A 21319-nucleotide genomic window follows, 5' to 3' on the forward strand; every position below is an offset into this window, starting at 1 on the left:
ACCACCACACAATTCCTGACCTCCACGGACTTCCGATCTCACCCACGAGGCAAAGAAAACTCATTCGAAAACTGAAACACAAACCTGCTTTCTGCGTAGGGGCTGTGTGCAAAGCACGATGCAAAGAAGAGTCATTTATAGTCATTTAAAAAGTGCACACCTAGTAAGAAGAATAAGACAAGTATGTAAGTAATTGTGTGACCGGGCAGAGGGCACCAGCAAATGGGGTACCAGGGCTGGAGGAGATGGTGGCTCAGGAGAGGCAAGACCACATAGAAAGGCAAGGGAATTGTCAGGGAAGACTGCCTGAGCTGCATCTCTGAAAGCTGGGTCAGTTACTGCTAAATAGACCTCAGAAGGGAGGCATCCCCGGAGAGCGATCCACGTCAAACAAGCGCGAACACTTCCCGTGGGGTAGGCTGTGAAATGCGTGTACCTCCCTTTGGTGTGTGGAATGTAATGAACTAGCACTGCAGTGTGGCCTTGGGAGAAACTTACTTATTCTGTCTTGAACCAGGGACTTCCATGGCATTTCAAAGATTTCTGATGGCAAAGTGTTGAGACGTGGCCTGCCAGGGCTGGGCTTTTCTAATATGGCTCTGACTAAAAGGGGCACAGGGTGGGAGGTTTGGGGAGGGTCACGGGCGCCTATGGCAGTTCAGAACCCACGTTCAGGACCCTCATGCCATCCCTCGCAACACAACCCCCAGCTCCCTGAGTTCAAGGTGCCTGCTGGGATGCGGACCGTTGCAACCGCTCAGCTATAGCTCCCAGGAGAGTCCAGGCCAGACGTGGATTTGGGGATGAGGAGCCAGAAGCAGAGAGAAGCACAGAACCACTTAGAGAGCAGAGAAGGGCTGAGCTGCACTGCTGACGAGGACAGCTTGGGAAGCCCGGGGAAGGGGCACCTGAATTGCAGAGTCGCTGTTCTCAGGAGAGCGAGCACAGATCGCCCCCAAAGCCCTGCACAAAGCACCAGCATAGGGGTCTAAATTGCACTGAGAGCCCAAGCTGGTCAAGGAGACTGGAATGGAGCACACGGCTGCCACAGTGATGAATTACGACTCAGCCTTTACAAGGGAAGTCTCTGAATCCTGATTGCTCATCTCTGAGGAAGCCACGGTAACAGGGGGAGAGGTGAGAAAGATCAGACGTAAACCTCATTGCGAAGAGGAAGACGAAGACAGCAGACTCTGTGGAATAGATTAAGGGAGGTAGCCGTGCCAGGGGACACCTTGAAGAGGTTACTAACAGGAGGGTTCTGTGGGCACCACGGAAGGGAAGTGGTGAGGACAGGTCAGAAGCCGATGCCACGCTCTGCTGCAGCGCTGTCGTGTTGTTTCTTATAGACTCGGAGATCAAGAGACACTGTGTAAGGAGTGCACAGGTCTTAGCACGGTCCTCGACAAATGCATGACAGCTTTGAGGTCAAGACAGAAAAATCTGGACTGAATATTGTGTGATTAAGTGCATTTATAAATGCTGGATTTCATTACCCCAAAGTGCACGTTTTTGAATTTTTTGTTTTGCATTCTATCATCTCTGAAATTGGATGTGTCTTACCATTGCTCCAGCCAGGCCCATCACGATACAGCTGTCATTGTCTGGAGATAAGAGTGGACCCTCTTTTTTTTTTAAGCAATTAAAAAGATAAATTCAAAATGTACACAAATCCTAATCATATCACTCAATGAATTCCCTCCAAGTGAATATCCCATGTAATCACCACCCACTTCAGGGAGCAGGACGTGCCCCTCTCCATGGGGCCCCTCCCCCAGGATGCTCCTCCTCCCCAAAGGGACATGGACGGAGCACCATGAAAAGAGCATGCTGATAGCAGAGAGCAAGGTATTTTACAGAAAGCCAGGGACTTCCAGGGCTCTGCGACAAATTCAGAAGAACGGGTCTATGCATATGAAGAAGTTTTACAAGTCCTTTAACTGATTTAGCTTGCAAATACTTTCCTCTTTATTATGGACAAGAATGATATTTGATAATAATCTATGTCTAAGTAATTCTAAAGTTCTTTCAGTAAGGACAGAAGAAAAGTTCTAAGTCAAAAGCAAGCATTGTGTGATAGTTTAAATGGCAGTGTTTAATCTTTCCTCATAGTGCGGAAAATGATGATGAACTTTACAGCTGATGAGGTCTTAAGTTCAATGAACGATGGTGGTTGAGCCCTTTACCCAGAGTCAACTTGGAAAGATGTCTCTACTGCTAATTGGCAAAGGCCTCCCGTCCAGGCTCTACCCTACACCGTCATTAAATACTTGTATTTGAAATGAAATAACATGTTGATGGAGAATGTGGGGGACACAGAACCAGAGGGATAGTTAACTCAGAGAATGACACAACTGGGATCCAAAAAGGTTTTGGCAGACTTCAGAGGTGGGCTGAGTCTAAAAGACATCTCTTCAAAACCACAATGAGATATTATCACCTCACTGTTAGAATGGCTATTACCAGGAAGACAGAGATAGCAGATCCTGGTGAGGATATAGAGAAAAGGGAACACCTGTACACTGTTGGTGGGAATGTAAATTGATTGGTATACCTATTACGGAAAACAGTATGGAGGTTCTTCAAAAAATTGAAAATAGATCTACCATATGACCCAGAAATTCTACTTCTAGGTATTTACCCAAAGGAAATGAAATCACTATTTAGAAGAGATATCTGCCCATCATGTTCACTGCAGCATTATTGATAATAGCCAAGACATGGAAACAACTTGTCCATTAATGGATAAATGGATAGAGTGTGGTATGCTACACACACACACACACACACACACACACACACACACACACGGAATATTATTCGGCCATAAAAAAGAATAAAATCCTGCCATTTGCGACATGGATAAAACTAGAGGGCATTATACCAAGTGAAATAAGTCCGACAAAAAAAAAATACTGTATGATCTCACTTATATATGGAATCTAAAAAAACCAAACTCATAGAAACAGAGATCACATTTGTGGTTGCCAGAGGCAGGACATGAAAGAAAGGGGTGAAAGTGGTAAAACGGTACCAACTCCCAGTTATAAGATAAATAAGTTCTGAGGGTGCAATGTATAGCCTGGTGACTATAATGACAATACTGTATTGTGTATGTGAAAGTGGCTAAGAGAGTAGATCTTAAAAGTTCTCATCATAAGAAAAAAACGTTTATAACTATGTGAGCTGATGGATGTTAACTTAATGTGGTGATCATGCCACAGTATACACATATATTAAATCATTATGTTGTACATCTTAAATGTACACAATGTTTGTTATCTGTTAATATCTCATAAAACTGAAAAAAATTAAATAAAAAAACACCTCTTGATAGGAAATTTGTTCATTCTCTGGGTGCTTGCTGAGGGCTTTCCATGTGCTGGGCATACTGTGCGAGCAGAGGTGATGACATGATTTCTGCCCTTGGAAACTCATAAATTATTAGTGAGGGAGTCCGATATTTTGACCCAAAGTTATACAAGTCCAGTAGCGAAAGGCAGCTCGTCAGTTGACAGCACGTACGCTGAGTCGTGTGTTTGATGCTAACAACAGAAAACGCTCCACTGACCTTCAGCTGCATTGACAAAAGTACCTGATCCAGAACAAGAGCGACGGTTTCACTCAACTCTGCTTCTGCCAGTCGGGCTGTCCAAGCCACACCTTGAAAGGAATGCTCAACCTCTCGTACGGTGAGTAAACACATCCAAGAACCCACAGGCATCGTTCTCCTCAACCGTCAAGTCCAAAGCAACCCATTAGAATGTGTCCTTTTCGAAAAAAATAATAAACTTGCCAAGACATTTTGATTTAATAAATGCTGGTGAGACTTTAAAAAACAAAGGAAAGGAAAATGGAGAGAACTATTGAGACTTTGAAGAGCATGCAAAAAAAATAAAAATAAAAAGCAAAGCCTACCCGTTAATGGTGTCACATGCGCAGTGGTGAGGAAGGCCAGGACGTGTAGTGTGGGCAAAGCAACTTGGGGGACGGGACGGGCGGTCTTCAAATGTTCGAGGAGTGGCCACATAACCGAGGATCAGATCGTTCTATGTGGCTCCAAAGGGAAGAATGAGCTTCCCAGTGGAGCCCTGGCAAGGCAGAACGGTCGCTCCAGAGTCCCCTTGTCAGGGAAGCTGGAAGCGGAAGGTGGACATCTGCTGTTAGCAGCTTAGTAGTGGGAGAGGCTGCCGGACCGCTAGGGCTTCACGCCGTGTCCACTGAGATATCATTTTATGATGCTCAGTGCAGGCTTTTCACCACCGCAGCTGTCATAATGGTTCTACCTGACAGTAACTTCTATTTTATGACCTCCGGGAAGAAAGAAAGGTCTGAAATGTTCATAGTGCACAGGAAAGAGATAATGGACCACCTGCTGCTTCCCCAATGCAATGAGAGAACACGACGCGTCATTCTCCATAAAGACTTCCTAACAAAACTGACTTTGCTGGATCAGTAAGTGCTGGGATGGAGCCTTGGAAGAGACAAATTCCCTGCCTCACGGAGCATGCGGTCTGGTGATCCTGTCTCCCTTGGTTCAGGAACAGTGCAGAAGGCTCCAGAACAAACCCCAATTCACCACAGTGCCAAAGCCCAGAAGGGTCCAGGGGTTCAATTATCCCCAGTGCATTAGGGAGGAAGGAAAAGGAATATCTATTACAAACCAGTGGCTCCTCCACAGTCTAAGCCTTTGATGTTTCTTCATTCTTCAAAAGTTGTACTAAGTCCCAACGCAAAAGTCACCTCACACAAGCATTTGGATGTACATTTTGCACTTCACTAATGTTTAATGTATCCTAGGAAATTCCTCAGAGAATTGGTGAGCCCTCTAGTTTAAAGCAGAAAGGAGGGATTTGGTGACAGCTGTTTTCCATTAATTTTTGCTATTAACTTACTGAGTTGGTTCCACTATAACCAAATGTTGGAATTTACTGCAAGGCACACCCCTCCCCCCCTTGGTGAGCAGCTGTACCTCTTTAGTAAAAGAAGGATACAGCTGACAATTCAAGGACAGCTGGATTCAATTTGGATAGAAAACCCCTGGCCTTCCATCCTTTTGGGTAATTTGGCAAAATAAATGCATATGGCCCCAACCCCTGGTATGACGATAGCTACACGCTCGTGGATTGGGTTAGGCTGCCCAAAAGATCTGAGACGTGGTCCTTCACCAAAGAACCCGAGGGAGGTTAGAGATGGAACTGAACAAACGTCTATTTTCTCCCAGCTTGGTGCTTTGCTTCCTTTGGCCCAATAAAGGGCTAAAGCAAAGAGCTGTGCACACCGGACACCTGCATCTCTGGGGGAGAAAAAGGCTCTGGTAAAACCCTCCCGGACTCGGGGATCACCTGGCGGGTTGCAGAAAGCCTTTTGCTACAACTGCCCGTGTTCGTCACTGCTTCACCATGACATCCGTCATCTCTGGATGGTGGTCACGGCGCTCTGCAATCTGGGGCTGCTCAAGGCTGCCCACGCAGCTCTCCAAGGGCCACATGCAGAAGGGGACACTGCCACTATTCAAAAGTGACCTTGCATAAGCATTTGGTTGTTGGTTTCTTCAAGACGGAACTTCTGCTTCAGTCAGGCTAGTTTCAACTCTCTCTCTCTCTCGCTCTCTCTCCCTCCCTCTCCCCTAATGCTTTCTTCATTTCCCTAGACACACTACCCACCTCTCTCTGGCTAAATCTCTTGGCACATCCTGCGCCTGCTCTTCAACATGGAGAAATCTGAAAATTGTTATTGTGCTACGCTGGTGTTTTGCATAGGTCATTTGTGGTCTTTTGAAATCCTCCCTAATGTTGAAACATGTTTATTTTAAAAGTCTATCTATTTAATCTACCCTAAGGAAATAACCCAAAATATGGCCAAGAAACATATATGCAACATTACTTATAACAGCAAAAATTGAAAATAATCCAAATGCTCAGAAAGAAAATTGTATATAGCCTGTTATGTTGGTTATGGCACTTCACTGAACTATTACGAAGAGCAATAATGACAACGTGGCATCATGAAAATGTCTATGTTAAATGAAAATGAAGTGAAAAATGAAAAAACCAAGATATAAAATTATGCTCTCCCCATTTACAATGATGTAAAAATAACACAGGACAATGCCACCGCTCTACTGTGTGCCCTATACTCTTGCTATAAGGATCAAATGAGCTAATTAATAAAGCAAAAAAAGAATTGTGAAATGACGAAAGTACTAGACAAATTGTAAATGGCATTAATATTAGGCATTTGACGAACGTTCGGTACCTGAATCAACAGGGCAATGGAAACTTTAAAGATCACAGCATATCAGAGGCCCTGGAGGAAGTGGCCGCTTCAGAAGTTCTGCTTTACAATTTGCAGGTGGTTTTTGTTTTCATCCATGGCAATGTGTGTAGATGGAAATGTGTGTGATAGAGTTAGCAGCGTCAGTAGTTCACTCATTTAGAAAGTCTGTTAACAAAGCAAGAGTTATTCTTGCAATAAAGATTTTGTTTTATTTGAGTGAATGTGTGCCTGGGTGAGAGTAAGAGAGAGAATTACTACTCATAAAGAGTTAATCTACTTTATGAGATTAACTTGCTTATCAAGCCCCGGTCAGATTTTGCAGCATGAGCTGTACACACTGGTGACTACCTGGATACAAACGCTTGATATTCTAGATTAAAGACTCTTGATGCTCAGAGCAATCTTTCTCCACTTCTCCCTGTATACTCTCCCTAACATTCCCGGTGGGGGGAAATAAAGCTCATTTGCTTACCATTCACTTCAACCTGGCAGCCTGAGGGGTGCTGAGGAACCCCCCCCCCCCCCCGCCCCGCCGCAAGGGCAGAGATGTAAAGAGGGGAATAAGGACATTTCCAGGAACAGGATTCCACAAGTCCTTTATGTGACCCTGCATAGCAGGTATTCGTGTCAATACCTACCCAGTTTTTCAACTTTTATTTTCCTCTTTCCCCATACAAACCGCAATTTTCCTGAGCTAGATACAGCCTGACTTCCTCATTTCTTTGGTGAATGCCTCTACAACATACGTCTTCTGGCTTCCTTATGGTCCTGAGCAAGATGGAGTGACTACCCGCCACCCTGTCTTGCCTATTGATTGCAGCCATAAGACTTGCACAGAATAAGCAGAGCAGGTATTTGAGGGCTCTGAAAAGTAAACAGTAGCGGGCAGATGAGTGAAGACAACCAGAATTTGAAGTACTTCCAAAGGGATGGTGAGTTTGCCATCTCCCACTCCAGGACCCCCAGCCTGGACTGAACACAATCAGGTGCCCAGGAGTGAGCATCAGCGCAGACAGCAGAGCGCCACAGGGAGACACCTCGTCCTGGCTCATGGAGCAGGAAGGGGGTGGCCTAGTCCTCGGAGATGGTGGGCTAAATCATAGGGTTTTTCCTTTTTTCATGCCTCTGTCTTCTCAGCTGTCTTGTGTCCCCGTCCCCCTGCGGGTCCGTAGCAGTAGAGGCTCCACAGGTGCCTGAAACTGTGAGGGATGGAATCTTCCTTTGCGATTGGAGATGCTGTGGTCTCAGGAGGGTGAAAAACCTATTGGATTTTCTCTCAGTCTGCCTCTCGCTTGGTCATGGATGTGAGCTAAGGAAGAGGGTAGCAGGCCAAGAAGAATAAAGCCCCTGCTTTCTGGCTGAAGGACCAAAGGCAGGAGACCCCAGGAACTGGTAAGTACTAGAGAGATTGCCAAGAGGGAAGAGCTCAGGAAAACAACCCCATAAATCTGTTTATGAGCTCCTGGGCTCACCCCTGAGCTAAGCCTGTGTAGATATAATACAAACCAGCCTGCCATAGACTCTCAAGTTCAGGAGAGACCACTGCCCAGGACCCACATGGGCCTGGAGTGGCACACAAGGGGCAGATCTGAAGAGTACCACAAAGACTTTGAAAACGCCACGGATACTGAAATCCACAGAATCCACACTCAAATTGGTTGAGTCTCATAACTTAATATTCAAAATATTCAGAATCAACCCCAAATTACCCCCATCATACAAAAATATCAGGAAGATCCTCAACTTGCCTGGGACGAGATATTCAACAGATGCCAGTGCCAAGATGACAGCTACTGGAATTAGCTAAGACTGAAAAGCAGTTATAAAAAATACTCCACGAGGTAAGAGGAAACATTCTTGAAATGAAGGGGAAGATTAAAAGTCTCAGCAAAGAAACAGAAGATATAAAAAAGAATCAAAAGGAAAATTGAGAACTGAAAACGAACCGCTATCAGATCGGCTCAACAGCAGTATGAATATGACAAAGGAAAAAAATCAGAGAATAGGAAGACAATAACTGATAAATAAAAATGATTTAATATGAATAACAGAGTAAAAAAGGTTAAAAAAAAACAATGAACAGAGCCTTGGGGACCTGTGGGACAACACTAAAAGACAATGTGTGTGTCATTAGAGTCCCAGAAGGAGAGGAGAAAGAAGGCAGAAGGCAGTACAATATAGTGCAATATATATATTCTTCTACACATAATCCATTGGTCAAAAAGGAAGCCTCAAGGAGAATTAGAAAACGTTGAACTGAATGAAATTGAAAATACAACATAGTAAAACCTATGAGATTCAGCTAAATCAGTGCCTAGAGAGATGTATTAGGTTGGTACAAAAGTAATTGTATTAGGTTGGTACAAAAGTTTAAAAGGTTAAAAATAATTGCAAAAACCGCAATTACTTTTGCACCAACCTAATACATAGCATGAAATGCTTATACTAGAAAAGAAAGGCCTTAAATCAATAATTTAAGCTCTACCTTAAAAACTAGGGAAAAAAGCAAAATAACCCAAAACAAGCAGAAGAAAGGAAATAATAAAGAGAAGAAATCAATGAGATTGAAAAGGAGATACAATGGAGAAAACCAATAAAACCAAGACTTTTTTCTTCGAGTAGACTGTAAAACTTGATAAACCTCTAGCAAGGTAGATCAATAAAAAAAGAAAGACACAAATCATCAATAGAATGTGTCTTAATAGAATAAAGAAGGGGATATTACTAGAGATCCTGTAGACATTAAAAGAATGATAAGGACAAACTACAGACAACTCTACACACATAAAATTGACAAGTTAGATAAAATGGACCAATTCCTTGAAATCACCAACTACCCAAACTCACCCAGGATGAAATGGAGAACCTAAATAGTCCTATAACTATTAAAGAAATTAACTTCATAGTTTAAAATCTTCTAAAAAGGAAATCTCCAGGTCCAGATGGATTCACTGGCAAATTCTACCAAACATTTAAAGAAGAAATAATACCAATTCTACAAATCTCTTCTTGAAAATTCAACAGGATGTAACACTTTCCAATTCATTTTATGAGACCAGTATTACTCTCTACCAAATCAAAGACAATACAAGACAATGACAAGGCAATATCCTTCAAGAATACAGATGCAAAATATTAAATATTAGAAAATAAAATACAGCAACATAGAAGAAGAAGAATATACCATGACCAAGTAGAGTTTATCCTTGGAATATAATGCAAAAATCAAAAAATGTCACCCACTGTATGGACAGTCTAAAGAAGAAAAAACGTACGATCATATCAATTCATGCAACAAAACCAACAAAAAGCATTTGACAAAATTCAATCCCCATAAATGATAAGTGTTCACAGCACACAGGAATAGAAGGGAACTTCCTCTACCAGATAAAGAGCATCTATAAATACTCTATATGTCACATTATACTTAATGATGAAAAAAAAATGAATGCTCTCTCTGTCAGACTGGGGAGAAGGTAAGGATATCCTCTCTCACCTCTCCTATTTAACACAATATCAGAAGTCTTACTTAGTGCAATAAGGCAAGAGAAAGATATTAAAAGGCATTGGAAAACATATTGAAGAGGAAAAAATAAACCTGTCTCAAGTCACAGATAACATATTGTTTAAGTAAAAATCCCAATTCTTTTTAAAAATCCCTAGAACTAATAGGTGACTTTAGCAAGGGAGCAAGATACAAGGTTAACACAGAATTCAATCATATTTCCACTTACTAGCAATGAACATTTGGAAACTGACGTTAAATACTCAATGCCATTTACAAGAACTCCAACAAGTAAATACTTAGGTAAAAAATCTAACAAAACATGTATAGTATTTATATGCTGAAGACTCCAACACACTGACGAAAGAAAGAAACCAAAGAAGACTTAATAAAAGAGACACTTGCCACCATGTTTGTTGAGGATGGGAAGAGTCAATACAGTAAAGATGTCAATTCTCCCCAAATTGATCTACAGATGTCATGCAATTACTATCCTAGAAGAACTTCTTAACAGACATAAACAAGTGTGTTCTAAAATTTATATGCAAAGACAAAGAAACTAGAACAGCTAAAACAAACTGGAAAGAGAAGAACAGAGTTGGAAGAGGCCTACTTTCTGATTGTAAGGCTTACTATATTAGCTATGGTAATCAAGACAGTGTGACGTTGTGTGATAGCCATACACATCAATGAAACAAGTCAGAGCCCGGAAATAGCCCCACACACGTATAGCCAACGGTTTTTGACAAATATCCAAAAGCAATCTGGTGGCGCAATGATAGTCATTTCAACAATCAATGGTGTTGAAACAATTGGACACCTGTAGGCAAATAAATAAATAAATAAATAAATAAATAAATAAATAAATAAATAAAAAGAACGTTGACCTAACCTTCACATCTTATACAAAAATTAACTTAAATGGATCAGACCAAATGTAAAACATAAAACTATATAACTTTTAGGAAAAAAAAACAACAACAGGCAAAGAGTTCTTAGATATGACATCGAAAGCACTATCCATGAAAGAAAAATTTGATAGACTTGATAAAATTAAAAACTTTTGCTCTATGAAAAATGGTGAAGAAAATAAAAAGACAAGTTACAGACGAGGAGAAAACATCTGCAAATCACATATCCAACAATGGACTTGTATCCAGAATACAGAAAGAACTCTTAAAACATAACAATCAGAAAACAAAGAAGCCAACTTAATGGGGGGAAAAACAGACACTTAACCAAAGATGATATGGATGGCAGGTAGGTAAGTAAGTCCATGAAAAGATGTCCAGCCTCATTAGCCATTAGGGAAAGCACATGGAAAGAGACAGACAGGGAGACAAAGAGACAAAGAGAGACAGAGACAGATGAAGAGACACAGAGAAAGACAGAGACAGAGAGACACACAGACTCACTGCTGGATCTAATGGGCGTCATCCATTCTACAAAGCGGTCTGAGATGTGAAACAAGAGATCTCTTAACCCAACATTTGAAAGATTTTTATACCACCCATTATAGAAATTATATACAATCACATTTTGCTAAAATTTTCCCACCTTACAAATTCATATTTGAATAAAAGGGTGGCATTTTCAGACATCTCAAAAGAGTCACTGTTCCTGCGTCTCACGTACTCGCATGAGATGTTCTGTCACACCTGAGTGCTGCCCTGGTCCCTGGTGTTACATGCTCTGTAGAAGGTCAAAGCCACAGCTTCCTACTGCTGCTTCGGTTCATGACAATGGTGTGAGAAAGCCATGACGGTTTGGGCTGTTCTTTCACACAATGCTAACTATTACTATTAGTTAATACTTTTTAATAATTAAATGATAATTACCCCTAACATTCATTGTATGTTCACTACACACCAGGCAGAGCTAATGTTTTATACTGATAACCTGATTTAATTTTCCAGTAACATATGAGCTGGGTCTCTTATTAGCCTCATTTTATGGCTGAAGAAACTTTAAGGCTTAGCAAGGTTACATAGCAAGGTTAAATAGATAAACCCGTGCAGAGTATGACTACACAGTCTTGCTATCATGCAAATAGGTAACGGTTTGCTAATTGGGGGTATGGCTAAGGACACTCCAAATAGCCGTAGAAGACTGTGGATTGACACTACTTTGCCAGTCTCTAGAGAACTCAATCTATAGGTCTTCCCGTTTGCAAGTGACGCAGGTAACATCTGACTCAGCAATTTGATATTTACTCTAAAGCATTTAAAGTTTTCTAAATTCCCATTTTAGTAGAGATTGGCGAACAAGGAGGGCTTAGCACTTTACACCCACCGAGACTGGTTTTCATAGAGGTTACTCAGTGCCTAAAGGACAAACTGAATGACTTAAAAATAATCATGAAAGAATAAAGGAGATACTTGCAAAGGAACAAAACAGTTATGTACAAAATAATTCTAGACTTTATTTTACTCAAATGAAATCACAAGATGATAGGGTCAGAAGAGACTTCAGATTTCTGGAAGACGGTGGGGAGGGAGTTGGGCAGACAGGTAACAATAGGACAGGGGGACGGAGATCCCGGGGAAAGGCACAGACTCATGGAAGTGTTCTAAGATGGGAAATTGAGACCCGGAGAAATGAAGTGACAGGGTGACATCATGTGAGCAAAGTCACAGGGTGATTCATACAGAGCTGCGTCTCGAACCCACCATTTCTACCCACAATGTCACCAACTGGTTAAAACAGAGAATGAGGGCAAATGCAGGGCCACTCTAGACAAACCCTGGATGGTTTGTCACGTCTCTGCTCAGTGCCAAGTTCTGGAACTTTACCACCTGAGGCCTCAGGTTTCATTAATAATTTTTATATTGATTAGATGAAGAAATGATCATATTTTGGATATACTGGGTTAAATAAAATCTACTATCAATATGATTCTGCCTGTTTCCTTTACTTGTCCAGTGTGGCTGCTAGGAACTTAAGATGACATACGGGGCTCACCCTGTATGTCTACGGGGCAGTGCTGAGCCAGAGAAACGCGACGGAGGCAGGAGCTCCTTCAGCCTGAGACACCAGGGAAAGTCACTCCGCGATCTGGAAGACCAGCATCCCAGCTCGAGGAAAAGGCAAATTCGTGGAGCTCTGCGGTGGGAATGAACCCGGCTTCTTGGAGCCGCAGTCAGGCAGTGTGGCCCAGTGAGAGGGGTAAGGAGAGGGCGGGAAGGAGCTGAGGCTGGCAGGGCCGCAGGCCTGGCACTAGGCAAGAGCCTGGAGGCTGAGTTTCGGAGTTGGGATTCCATGCCAGGAGCCACGGGAGAGCACTGGACGGTTACATCAGGGGAACACCACTCTCGCATTTAGCTTTTGCAAACATGCTGCAGGCTGGCGCCCAGGGGGGAGAGAGAACTGGCGTGCAAGCCAGGACAGAAGCAGGGCTACCAGGCAGGAGGCATCAACCTCATGGGACCCCCACAGCTTTTGGCCACTCCAGGTGACCTCAGACGAGGATAGGCGACAAAGTCAGAGACATTGCTAGCTCTCTCGCACAGGATACCAAGTCTTGTTATATTTAAATTTGATTCCATAGAATACTGCTTTCCTCACAGGAGCAGATAAAGGATGTGTTTGTTATCCAAATTGAGCCTGGGATTCTAAGAGTGATCCCACGCTGCTTCGTGGAGTTCTGCATAACGTGCCTCCTCAGAGAAGAGAGGGTATTAGGCTAGCTGCCCTTTACCCACTGGTGTCCCATTTCCTTTGTTCCACCATCACCACACTAGTTAACTTTTTAAAAAATTGGGGGGAAGGGTCTTAGGTTTGTCGTTTTGATTTCATTTAATTCTTTTACTTCATTCTTGCTGTTTATAATTAATGGAAAATTTGGTTTACTTCTCTCATGAGGCTTCCACCCCTTTTAACTGGGCCCTATTTTTGTGTTTTAGCTTCCTGGGTTCAGCCCTGAAACCCCCTTACTCACGATCTGTCAGCTGAACAGCAGCCCTCTAAGCTCATTTGCTCTGGCGGTTTCCACGAACCATTTGCTCTGTTGTTTCTCGATTCTCATTTCTTCCCTAGCTCAGTGGTCATTTTTGCCACTGGTGAGTCATCTGCTCTGAGTCATGCTTGGCGATGATGCAAAGGCCAGGAAAATGCCTCAGAGCACACCTGCGTTACAAAAGGATGTCACTGAAGGCTACTGTCTGCACCCACGCACATGTTTTCCTCAGCGCATTCAGTACGTAAGAGAAAAAGATAGCCCCCTTTTCTCTTTTTTTCCTTCCAAATTTACCATTTGTCTCAGCATTTGTTCGAGATTATTCCTATGGTGGAATGAGTCTTAGTCATTCGTTTCAGACTTTCAGAGGCAGGAGAATGTTCCTGGAATGAGCCCAGAAGCCCCCCGAGGATGAAAGCAGGTTTCCTTATGTGCCGTTCTTCCTCCATCGTACCACATGGACCTTCACACATGGCCACGTTTGGATCACTCTTTCCTTTGAGAGCTATGAAGGTGCTGTTTTACACAGGGGCCACCAAACTGTACGTAAAAAACTGTCCCTCATCAGAGGAGACCGGGGAGACAAGTAAATGAATTGTGCCCAGCCTGGATCCTGGAGCAGAAAGACAAGCTATCTGGGTCTGCGTGCCAGCTCTGCCCTCACAAGCTGTGTGACGGGAAGCAAATTACTCTGCCTCTCCGTGCCTCAGTTTTCTCATCTGTGAAATGGGGATGGTAATATTGACGACCCCATGGTGTGTTTGTGAAGATTAAAGTGACAACCTATAAAGCACATAGCACATCACTGGGCATGTCAGAGTAAACCCAGTAAATATGAGATGGAACAACAAACTTCCCCCTCAGGAACATAACATAAACTGCCTTCCTGCCTTTCTTCTGTGAGAGCTCTATGCTTGCCTCCTTGTCCAGGCTAACTCCGAAGTTTAAGGAACTTGACTCTGAATACCATCCCATAACTATAAGCGCTTTCCCCACACTCTGGCCTCAATTACAGACTCATTTCTTCCTTCCAAATATAAAACTCTTGGCAGAGGTGTTGTCATCAGTTCTTAGCACATGGGAACAGGACAGCCTCTCAGGTCCCCACGGAAAGGGATTTGAAAAAGCAGGAGGAAGAATGGAAAATCGGGATGAAAGCACAGCCCACAGGATGCGGTGGGGATGGCACTCAGGGACATTAAAGGACATCTAAAGGAGACGCAAGAGAATGGTGGTGACGGTGCCACTGGGGCGCTGGGAAGCTGGAGGGGTACGGAAGGCAGAGCCTGAAACGACTTTTCACTGGACAGCTTTTTGTATCATTTGAATTTTGTACCATCCACATGGATGTATTACCTAGTCAAAAATTAATTAAATGAGGGGTGGCCGGTTAGCTCAGTGGGTTAGAGCGCTGTGCCTTTAACAACAAGGTTGCTGGTTCGATCCCCCCATGGGCCACTGTGAGTTGCGCCCTCCACAACTAGATTGAAACAACTACTTAACTTGGAGCTGATGGGTCCTGGAAAAACAAACTTAAAAATAAATTAAAAGTTTTTTAATTAATTAAATTAAATTAGGGAAGGGGCATATTGGGTATCTGGGTGAGACAGAGCAAGAAATATAAAGTTCTCTGAAGGTGAAAGTGGAAGTCATTTCAGATATTTTGCTGGCTTGCTCTCACTCACTCCCCTGTCCCCCAACCCCTGATCTCCAAATACGAAAAGTTACACTCGATGGATTCCTGGATGGCTCATTCTTAGAGTATCAGCAATACTTTTTCAGGGTCCAAAACAAATCTGAGACACTGAAACCCAGAACCCTTAAAACCTTATGAAAAAACCCATCAGGAAAAGCTCCACCAGGGAAAATGCAACTTCTAATGATATCACCTCCCATCAAAGCTGCTGCGTGAGGTCTAATGCTGGAGCGCCATGTTCAGCTGTATCACTTATTTCACTACTGGACGTCAATAAGTTATTCCTCCAGCACAAGGACAGGGTAAGCAAAACACTAAGGAAATAGTAAAGGCAATAATCCCTCGGGGGGCCTCTGCAGAGCCATGAAAGAAACCCCACATCCTACCCTGGGCTCCTATTAAGATCTATTCACTAGCAGGGGGGTGGGGTAGAGAAACCATGGGACACCAGTCAGGGGATTCAGCTGGTCCTGTGCGAACTTGGCCAAGTCATTCAATTGTCCCGACCCTCATCCTCCTCACCTGTGACACATATAGATCACCACTTACTTTGCAAGTTGTAAGAATCATAGATGCTTTGTGTATAAATACCCAAATCATGTCATTACCCCTACAAAGAACACAGCACCTCCTGCCAGTTTTCCCCTTTAAAATGTCACTGGATTTTGAAGTTGAAAGGTGTTGTGCATTGAGTTGTCCCCCTAAAAAGATATGTCAAAGTCCTAACCTCCAGAATCTGTGAATGTGACCTTTGGAAATAGGGTCTTTGCAGATGTAATTAGTTAAATTAAGACAAAGTCATAATGAAGTAGGGTACACCCTAAATCCAATTTGACTGGTATCCCCGTAAGAAGAAGCAGAGAGACACACGTACAGAGGGAAGGTGACGTGAAGGTACAAATGCAAGGTCACATGGGAGAAGGTCATGTGACCAGAGGCAGAATTGAGAGTGATGCAGTGGCAAGCCAAGGAACACCAAGGATTGCTGGAAACCACCAGAGGCTGAGAAAGAGGCATGAACAGATTCTCCCTCTGAGCCCTCAAGAAGGAACCAATCCTGACAACACCTTGAATTTGGATCTCTGGTCCCCACAACTGTGAGAGAATAAATTTCTGTTGTTTTAAGCCACCCAGTTTGTGGTACTCTGTTAGAGCAACCCTAGGAAACTAATACAGGAAGTTATCTAGTTTTACTATCTAATGCTTGAATGCTTGAATTCTCTTGCCTAAAGGTCAGCTAGCCAGCTTATGTATGACTGACTCTAGTAAAAAAAAAACAAAAAAACACACACACACACACAAAAAGAAACAAACAAAAAACCTAACTTAATATCTACCAAGGAAGCAATCCCTCCCATGTACGAAAAGTTCTGTCATAAATACCAGTCGTTCAACAAATATTTATTGAGCACCTACTACATGCCAGGTACTGTTGTTTGAGGTACTGTTGATACAGTGGTAAATGGGGAGCAGACAAGAAAAGCATTCTCAAATAAGGTCATTTTCATATTGTTATAAAGAAAATAAAACAACATAACAGGATAGAAGGAGTGGGTTGGGAACTAGAAAGGAATTATTTTGATTGTTAGGGAAAGTTCCACTAAGGATGTGATATTGGAGCAGTGGCTTGAATGACAGGAAGCCAGTCATGGGAAAATCTGGAAGGAGGAACAGCCAGTGCAAAGGTCCTGAGGCAGAGCAAGCTAGACATGCTCAAAGCAGAGAAAGAAGGTGGGACTTCTGTGAGTAAGAGAATGGTAATTAAAGAAGCTGGAGAAACAAGCAAGGTCAGTCAGTACTCATAGACACACCAGCAGACCAAGGTAAGAAGTTTCAGTTCCATCCCATGAGTACTGGGAAGCCACTGGAGAGAGACATGATTTAACTCCGTTTTTTAAAGATCACTCTGGCATGGTTTTAAAGTTCTTAAAACTGGAGTGTTTCTCACTATAACTTTTGTCCTTTGGTACTTGGGATCTTAAGCCTCTACAGAACAAGTTCAATAAATGACAGCCCTGAACCTTCTGTAATCCTGGCTGCCAAGATCCTCCTGGCTTACCAGCTCTAAATCACTCACCACTGTAGCATTTCCAATAAATATGCTTGACTTTTTTTTTTCTATGTCCTTCATTAAATGTGATGTCCAGAAAAGAACACAATATTCTAAGTGTGGAACAGATGGGAACTAGCACTTTACTCAGTCCAGGTCTATATTTCTATTGACGTGCTTCAGGATTGTCTTGGCTTTTCATTCTGGTTTGTACCACTGTCCTGCCAAAACATATTTCCAGTAACCTTCTGTTGAAGTCCTTTTTTTGATGCTCAAATCTAGAAAAAAAATCATTATCCCTAATGAGAATAGCTGTGCCATGTTTTTTTTTAAGTGTCACTATTACCCAAACAATGCCACATATAAAAAAATGGATAAAATAAACAAAACGACTGGGTCAGCTCCTGAGGTTTCATAACCACTGCATTTCTCTTCCGGATGGAGGACAAGGAAAACTATTATGGCAAGTTTCTCTACCCTTGCTTTGGTTTCTTGCATCACACAGCTGAAGACACCTATGTGGAAATACTGAGAACTTGAGCAAAAGACACTCCCTGAAATCATACTTCCTACTAGATTTCTCAAAGACTTACAAACAAATCTGAGTAGACGTAGACTACCTCGAGCTTGGAGTAGGGAGAAGAGGTGAAGGTGCCTCTATACCAGTAAGCTAAGCTGACTTCGTAAGCAGGGCAAGGGGTGGGAGAGAAGGGTGTTCTGCCAGTGGATGCAGGGAAAGCGCTGGGGCCGCGCAGATGTGCGTATCATCTGCCCAGATCCTTCCCACATCCCTTTCCACACCTGGTGTCAGATCGCTAGGTTTAACACTTTGCTTTGACCCCTAGTACCTAAGTGACCTTGGACAAGTCACTCAGCCTTAGTTTCCTCATCTGTGATCCTTGAATGAGAACACCACCTATCACTCCATGTTTATTGTGAAGATCAACTAAGATTTTGGGTGTGCAAGTCCTTTGTACTGTCATATAAAAGTGAGGGGTTATTATTGGCTGTGGGATTTTTACTGATCCCTTTGCAGCTCTTTCCTGCTGCCAGTTGACTTTTCATGACTTTCTAAAAAAATCTTCCAAGGCTGCTTTTGATGTTTTTTTTTTTTAACCTGATTATTTTCTTTTGGAGGGAGGAAGAGAAGGAGGAAGGAAGAGAAGGAATGAGGGAGCGAGGGAAGGGAGGAGGGAGGGAGGGAGGCGGAAAGGAGGGAGGGAGAGAGAGAGAGGCACGTAGCATAACTCATCCCACCCTAAGCCTTTCCTAAAGATTGTCCTAAAAGAAGTCCCTTCAGAGCCATTTGGCATGACCATAAAGCAATTTACCTCTGAAGAACCAAAGTGATAGCCATGAAAAGAGAATCCCAGCTAATATGTATGGATATTCTCCACTTTCTGGAATTCTGTAGCAAGTTTATAAGATTGGTGATTTACTCAAGTCACTGAGTAGCTTTTTGTTTTGTCTTTAGTTGCTACATTCTCCAATAATACAAACTATCTTTATATTAACTGACACATGCCATGCAAAAGACAAACACTGCAAAAAACATAGGAACACATTCCAGAATTAAATGAGAGGCTAGAGATAATCTGCCCATCACTAAGAGTGCCTATGTGTGCATCCTCAGCCATCTTCATTTCTTTAATGGAAAAAGAAAACCTCATGAGTCAACTTTTTCATTGTGAGCCGATCTCAACAGCCTGTCGCTTTGAACTTCAAATATACAAGCAGTCCAATTTCTGAACAAAGTGGAAATAAAAATGAGTGACAGCTGAAGGGAAACACTCTGAACAATGGGAGGATATACACACTTCCAAACAGAAATATGAAAAGACGGGCAGGAGCAGTGCCACACAATACAATCTAAATCTCTTTTTTTCTTTGCTTAATCCAGTGTTAAGCATCTTATTGCCCTGGCTTAGGTTTAGGGAGCCGATGCCGCTCATGAAATGAATCCGAAACATTAGCATTAGGTGACGATGGCCTGGATGGCAGCCTGGCTAAAGCAGCCTGGTCCCTGACAGCTGTCAGCTCGCCTGGAACACTGACTCACCACAACGGCAACCTACACCTCCAGGCGCCCTCACCTGTACCTGCTCAGAGGCAAGTTCCTGCTCATTCTGCGGACTGGCACCTTGCCTAGCACTTAACCAGAGAGTTTGAGGAGCTGGCTGGTGCCCACTGCAAAGTCCTCTTCCAGGTTTCCTTCTCCCAAATCCAAGCAACGTGCAACCTAGGGAGGCACAAACCTCGTATAAGGGAGGAAACGTTCCCAGCTCCAGGACCACAGCCTGTGTTCTCGAAGACCCTGGTCACTGGCGTAGTCCGCCCTGAACGCAGTCCTACACCTGGCTTCTAACCGTGCGTGTCTACTGCTGCGCCCGCTGCAAACCTCCTCTTTTCTTACCGACACATGGGGAGGAGTGGGGGAGCCCGGGAAGGCACGGCGGGATCGATGCGGCAGGCACCCCGTCCAGAGCCTTTTCTCCCTCGCCCGCACACTTCGCCAGCCTGCCACCCCAGGAGCAGAGGGGCAGCAGATCTAAGACCGAACGCACACGCACAACGTGGCAGGTGTATTTCTCACGGCAGGCGCCGGCACCCCCTCCCCAGCGAGCTCTTCCAGGAGTCTGGCGGCTCTTCTTTCCCACGAGAACGAAGAACCGGCTCCATCTCGGAGCCACTTGGCAACACCATCTGCCACCGGGATGGGGACACCTTCCCGTCCCCTACACCGTGGGCTCCCGTTCCCATTTCCTCAACCCCCAGCAGACGCGGACCCTGCAGAAACCCCCGAGGCCCCCGACTCCGCGTCATTCCACGGCCCCCTCTCCCCAGCCCTACCTCCCCTCACCCGCTGGTCCCCGGAGAAGCCCGTGCTGTCGCCTCGGGCGCTCCAGCTGTCGCCCCTCGCAGAGTCCCCGCGCTGCCCGGAGACCCCGGAGTCCGCCTTTCCCCCTCGGGCGCCGGTGTGACCCCTCTCACCGCGACGGATGCCGACCGGCTGGCGGAGCCGGGAGCGAGTGGGCACTGGTGGGATCCGCGGTGAAGCCACAGAGCTGGCGGGAGAGCCGGGTCCTTCCGAGACGCCGGTCCGCGCGAGCTGTCAGTCAGCGGACCGCGCCCGCCCACCTAGTGCCGCCTGCGCAGGCGCGAAGGCAGCCCCGGAGCGGCGTCACGTGACGCGGCCGTACTGCTGCTGGTTCCCAGAGCTCGTCAGGGTCTTGGCTCGGTCGGAGTCGCTTTGGGCCCCTCGGCGAGAGGCCTGGTCCCCTGCCCCCGGGAGCACGTTCGGAGACGTCCCGTGGGTCGCTGTTACGAAAGGTCCTGGGAACCCCGATTTCCTGGGTCTGCTCAAAACGGGTGTTTTCCCGGGCCAGGAAGAGTTGGGTGGGACAGACCGCTCTGCCAGCAGATGAGTAGGGGCTTTGGTGTTTTTAGTTGTGGTGGTGGGGAGCTCCGGCAGGGACCCAGGAAATATAGCTTGTTTTTGGTTACTTCCCAGCCCTGAGTGTCCCCACCTTTAAAACAGGGATGCCATTTGCCATTTCCTGCCCTCAGTAACGAATATACTTTCCAGTCATAGCATTAACGAACATACGTTTAAAATAAGTCAGGCAAGGATGCATGTTATAGAAAGGCATTTTGAGGCTGAATTATGTTTTGAAAAGGGCATCTTAAAGGCTGATAAGATTCCACCCCACCTGCTCCCAAAGTTCTAGGCCAGGCTGCATCTTTTTCAGCAAATACAATAAACAACTTTCAAGCCATCCTGTTCCTTCCACATACCTGCAATTAAAAAGAAAAAAGAAGAAAACAGAAGAGTTA

The 21319-nt window shown here is 44.2% G+C and overlaps 1 protein-coding gene across 6 annotated transcripts in view; it reads right to left on the minus strand.

The window, feature by feature from the left end:
* Positions 1-20635, minus strand: part of KIAA0513 (KIAA0513 ortholog) — a 57150-nt gene extending 36515 nt beyond the window's left edge. For 3 of the 6 annotated variants that reach the window (XM_019747112.3, XM_019747108.3, XM_088800206.1), the window contains exon 1: positions 20477-20635. The gene's annotated coding sequence lies outside the window, so the exon portion shown is untranslated. Of the gene's footprint in view, positions 1-19584; positions 19725-20335 lie in introns of all 6 variants that reach the window. The other 3 variants (XM_019747109.3, XM_074314493.2, XM_019747111.3) reach the window with 3 other exon arrangements.
* Between the last annotated feature and the right edge of the window lie 684 nt (positions 20636-21319).

Source organism: Rhinolophus sinicus, chromosome 8, assembly GCF_057876585.1.
Source record: "Rhinolophus sinicus isolate RSI-liver-muscle chromosome 8, RSI-T2T, whole genome shotgun sequence".
Taxonomy (NCBI): domain Eukaryota; kingdom Metazoa; phylum Chordata; class Mammalia; order Chiroptera; family Rhinolophidae; genus Rhinolophus; species Rhinolophus sinicus.